Raw genomic sequence first — 6,000 nt, 5'->3', positions numbered from 1 at the left:
TATTCATGTGTAACGTTAGGTCTATTGAGAACATGTACATGCATAGGAATAATGGATACAGTATCTGTGACTGACATGCTATTGAGATAGTCGTAATAGAGGTATTCAACATTACCATTCTTGCTGCAGATGAACAACCTAACAGTCTCCTCGCATAGATCTGAAGAAACATTCAACATCTAAGTGCGTTCATCTATGCCGTAGAGGTGAGGAAATGTGTGAGATTTCTAATAATGAGAAGCAAAAAACCCTTTTCATATTCAACAGAAATCTGGTAGCTAAACAGAGAGACCATTGTCAGATTCCGGCTGTGGTATTACCATGTGTTTATGAATCACTATCAAATAACGATGACACAAGATGTATTGAAAAAGGTAACCGGAATACTGAGCATACCACAAACATACCCAAAGTCATAAACCCACTTCGACTAGTAGTCCACAGCATGCTGTCGATTACTGTAGGGGCGATATCGACACTGATGCAGTCTGTGGTGCTAGAACTTCACGGAAAACCAAGATTAACGATTAACGCAAGTCTTGATCAGCATATAAGGACGACGAAATGATGTTTCCCATCTCATGAGGTGAGCTAGAGTCTAGGATTCTGTAGATATAGATCAGTCATCCTCTATCACACTGACTAGATCTGGAGCAGTAGGGACAACTCGAACAAACGGTAAATTTGGAATTGATATTTATACTAGTAATCAACCAATTATACAAGTGATGATAATTAACTACAATTTAATTTAATTGAAAATTTCTGCAATGTCGTATTTTCGTTATCTTTGCCATAAAATGTGTGTTCTAAAATGAAGGATATATGATGTTAACTCGATAACTTAAATTGGCACATATTATTGATATGTTAAAACATATATATACTAATTAAATAATTGTGATAATATTGGAACTAATAATGTTAGTCCGAGAATTTGTTCTGATACGGAGCTTTTACAATCATTACGTATTACTACAGTTTTCTCCATTTTACATTCTTGTCACATAAAAGTGGGCGAGTTAGAACAACGGAGGAAGCGACAACAAGTAAATCAGACTGCAAAATGGAACGAAATGTAAAAGCTGTATGTGCTTACAATGAATCTGTGCTGATTGTAACACCTGTGCCTCAAGGAAAATGTAGAGAGAAACGAACGGTTTCCGGTTGAGATATATGCGTTTTTGTCTGTATACGAAACTCTTAATTTCACAGACACGGGAAGCAACAGGTTTTTAATTGAGATCACAATATCATCACAGGAAGGCGAAGCATAATCTTTTCTCTGACTTGTCCCGAGTGTGCGTTAGCTCAAATATAACCAACACATGAGACACAGGCACGCGTGGAAGGCGTATTTGTTTACACGTCATGGTGAAATTATAGTGTGCTCCCCATGCACCTTCTTGAGTGCAGCTGCAATTGCATCTTGTTGGGACTTCTAGAAGTATTTACATATAAGCACCACAGCAACGAAACAAACAACCCAAACACAAATGACACAGGATAGCAAACATATGATATTCATAATATTATTCCCATCCAGAATTACTATCCAAGGAACTGCGATGGCTTCAGTTTTTAGAGGCAATTGGAAACTATTCAGTTCTGAGTATCCATGCACAATGCTGTTCGGAATTCTGCGCTATACGCAGGCAATGTCAATAAAGTATACGGAATTTGAGATCTTTTAATGTCAACAATAACTGCATGTGTCATTTGTCTTCAACTGACATATTGTTGTTCCCTACCTGTTGGTAGGAGGCTCTGTTAGTGTTGGGAATTGGTATAAATCTCATATCATTACATCCGATCAATCATCGAAAATAATTGGTTAGCGTCATTTATCAAAATTTCCTGGTTATGTTTGTTAATGCACAAAAAATAAAGAAAAAAACATGTAGTTCTCTCGTTTTTTTCACAAATTGCACAAAATGTAATTGCAAAGTTCACATCTTTAAAGGATGACTAGTGTGTTAGAAACATACATTTCCTGGAGTTGTAAGATAAATTCAAACATGACTTGGAACGAGCTTGTAGTGCTTATGCAATGTAGAAACAAAATCAACCTTTTGAAATTTATATTGTTATTGCAGACAAGTGTTCCAAAATTGTTTGTGTTCGATTATGAGAAAACATGATCGATTGCTTGGTCGTTTTGTCATTGCGACCAATCTTCGATTATTTCAATTAATCAGACCACCACTAGGCTCTGTTCCTCCCAATAAATCACGTCCTGACCAAATTGATTTCTTAGAAACTGTAATTGCCGGAATACGTCTTGACATATCTGTGTTCTAAAGTTAGCTATCAAAATTTAAACTTCTTCAGGCCATATGAGTAAATGCTCCTACCTTGTGGTCAACGATAACTATTGTCACGCTTTAAAACAACCCTACCTGGCGCTCGGCATTAATGGGTACAACAAGGACTGGTCGGCTCGGAGTCAGTATAATGTGTCTGAGTGGGGTATTAATGCTTCACTGCGGCATGGTATCTCAGTGGGCTAGCACTATAAAACCAGCTTCAGTCTGGGCTAGTACAAGCAGCCGCACATACACATACACACGCATGCACGTCGTCATATGAGCGAAATATTCTCAAGCACGACGTTAAACCCAATTTCACCTCACCTCACCTTTAAAACAAACACACCTCTTTGATCTTATGTCTCATTCAACATTTGTCTATAAAATGACTTTCTTGCTTGTAATTGTTATGTCGTTGTTTGTTGTTTTCTGTATGTTCAATGCTATATGTTTACATGTAAATGTTTACATGCTTTTGCCTTGTTTATGACGGGTGCTAGCGGAGGAGCAGGATATGCTGACCTTGTCGCGAATACCTGCTATCATCACTGGCGTGATCTAGAATCATGGCTACATGCATATGATGTAGTCGGAGTCATACAATCGATTTTTTTGCAGAGATTTCTCATGGATGATAATATGGTTCTGTTGCCTATATTTAATCTGTCATCTGCTCCAAATAGCATGACTTGCCTGTCACCGTAAGTGAAGGAACGTCATTGCTAAGTTTGGATATCGCAAATATGTTTTGTTGCCTGGAAACAAAAAGTGACTTGCTACATATGACTGTAATATGCATATTGAGGATTTCATGAACCGTAAAGGACACGTGTTCTTGGATTTTCATATTCGTTTTCAAACGGATATTGAAGAAACGAAACCATGAATAAACTATCATGAATCACTTTACAATGAATGCTTTTAACAGTTCTATGAATAAGTTCCCGAATTATTTCAGGTGAACAAATGACTAGACTCTGCACATGTTTATGACGGGTGCCACCGGTGGGGCAAGATACGCTCACCTTTTCGCAAAAACCTGGCATCATCACTATTTCATAGTGGTTCATAACACATGCTCTGTCATCGTATCGCATAGTTACAATCACTGGATTGTATGGTTTAGACCCGATCTGTTTACAAACAACATCATACATCTGTAATACTGCTGAAACAAATATCCGCTCATGATGTTGTCACAATTGTGCAATCGACTGTGCTTTTGGCAGAGATTGTTTACGAATGTGGAAAGGGTTTTGTCGCTTCTATTATGATTATGGAAATAGATTCTACAATTTACAGTAGTCCAATCATTAAATGTAATTAGAGGTTACCACCATTTCCTGGAACCCATCTTTCCGACATACAAGTTATTATCAAGACAATAAAGCTATTTCAAATGCCCCTACTCTCAATCAGTTTTTGACTTTAAAAAAGACAACAACAACATGCACCGGAATGTCAGAAATATTCCTCTTTATGTCCATGGTCCTGAAGGTTGTTGTTGAGAGGGCGCAATGTGTTGCCTGCAGCGTGTCCGTTATTGCTTCTAAGCCTACACAATACCTAATTGCAATATCAAATAACGTTCCATTTCCTGAAATTGTTTAGTTAGCTGCATGTCAGGCATCCGTTCATCTTCCTTCTCCAGGTTGTAGTCATCTATAGAGAAACAGCAGAAAAGAACTTTTTAATTTGATGTCAGGTGTACGAGAGTGCTTTGCATTCTAAAAAGAAATAACCAATACATGTAGCTCAGTTTTTTTCTAATTCATTCCAATATTTCGGAACATTAGGCTTGGCTAAAGTCAACAACCTTGTACAAAGTTAAGTCAATATGAGTGGCAATATTCGGCATTATAATTACAGGGATAAAACGTACAGCTTAAAGTATTTGGGACATTTATACACTGTGGTCGTATAACTTTGTAGCATGTGGTTGTTTGATTTTGAACCTGTCCTTTACCTTCATTATTTCATACGATGACCAAAACATAATATTGTTCACGCTGGAATTTCAGGTAAAGGGGATCATGACGCTATTTTCCTTTGTAATTTTGATGACGCACTTGAAATGAAAAACAATTACTTTAGTTTACTAATGCTAATACAGCTGGATATCAATTTCACCTGTTTCCCTAAACTGAAATAATAGAAAATACATGTCAACATGTCAGAAATAATACTTTTTCGTAATGTGAGCAACTAATCGCAAGACATTGTATTTTGATACCATCGTGCTGGTCTTCGCCGCTAATGCACCGAGCATCAACTTCACGAATCGGCTCGCGTTCATGTGAATAACCGTTAATAAACATGAACGGGGGGTAGAATAGGTCTTCTGCAACCCATGTGCTTGCCATAAAAGGCGACTATGCTTGTCGTAAGAGGCGACTAACGGGATCGGGTGGTCAGTTTCGCTGACTTGGTTGACACATGTCATCGGTTCCCAATTGCGCAGATGGATGCTCATGCCGTTGATCACTGGATGTGTCTAGTCCAGACTTGATTATTTACAGACTGCCGCCATATAGCTGGAATATTGCTGAGTGCGGCGTAAAACTAAACTCACTCACTCACTCACATGAACGGCAGGATGTATGACCGCATGACCGCATTGATATATCACACGTTTCAGACAGCATCACATTGCTGTGCATGAAGTCAGCCTGACTAAGTAAGACCAACGAAGAAGTCTTGGAACATCCAATAAACCTTTCGTGAAACATTTCCGCCTAGATGTATCTGTAACGGAAACGTTTACGCTTGAACCACTAATTTTCTGAAGCCTTCATAGTGATGACATTTTCAGCATATGTACTCCTTGAACTCTAAATGGAACGTTGGAAGCCAAACATGGACTCGCTGTTTGCTGTATACAGTTGCCTTGTCTACGACATACTCGTGCGGAGACAGGTGATAGTTACAGGGATGAGTTTCACAATTTCATCTGTTGATAATTAGTGTTTCCTCACTGATATTACAACGATAATGCCATTGCTAACCACGTATACAACCTTCAGTCTTTCAATTTGACAGCGACATATCATTTTGTAGTCAACATTCATTGTGAAAATATGAACGGCAAACCGGTTTTACATCGCTGACTTCCGCTTGACCTATCTAGCCGCCGCTTTATAGACGACACTGCATCTGTGTTATTCCTCTTCAAATTACATTTGTGATAAACCCGCTTCACCTTAATGTAAGGTTTATGTACCCCGTGACAGATATATCAAACCCTGAGTCACAATATGGCTGAATTATTGCCGATTAAACTATATAACTAAATCTCAACCCACTCGATCTAACTTTGGGCCAAATTTCACTCTGAACATAAACGTGATCTTACAGTCAATTTCGAATATCATTACAGCGATCAGAGCCGAATGAGGAACGCTTGTTCTGCGAGTGGATCTGTGATAGCAAAGTTGCATGCGTCACTATCATTTGATCCAAAACTGTTTCCTTCAGAATTCCAGATAATAGTCCAGTCTTCACTGCTGAGGCCACAGGTTTCCTTCCCTATATTAAATGACAAAACCAAAAATGTTATCATCTTTTCACATTCCTTGTCTTGCCTTCAAGGTGCGTTTGTGTGTCTCATTGAGTAATCAACATGAATACAGTTCATAAGTATATCTGTCTACTAGCCAGTGCGACTTTGGCTTTTTCTGGTTGCGACATGGAT

The sequence above is a fragment of the Haliotis rubra genome, unplaced genomic scaffold (assembly GCF_003918875.1).
Source record: "Haliotis rubra isolate DU_JTF1 unplaced genomic scaffold, ASM391887v1 Scf51, whole genome shotgun sequence".
NCBI classification, from domain to species: Eukaryota; Metazoa; Mollusca; class Gastropoda; order Lepetellida; family Haliotidae; genus Haliotis; species Haliotis rubra.
Note: the sequence above shows the minus strand (reverse complement) of the source record.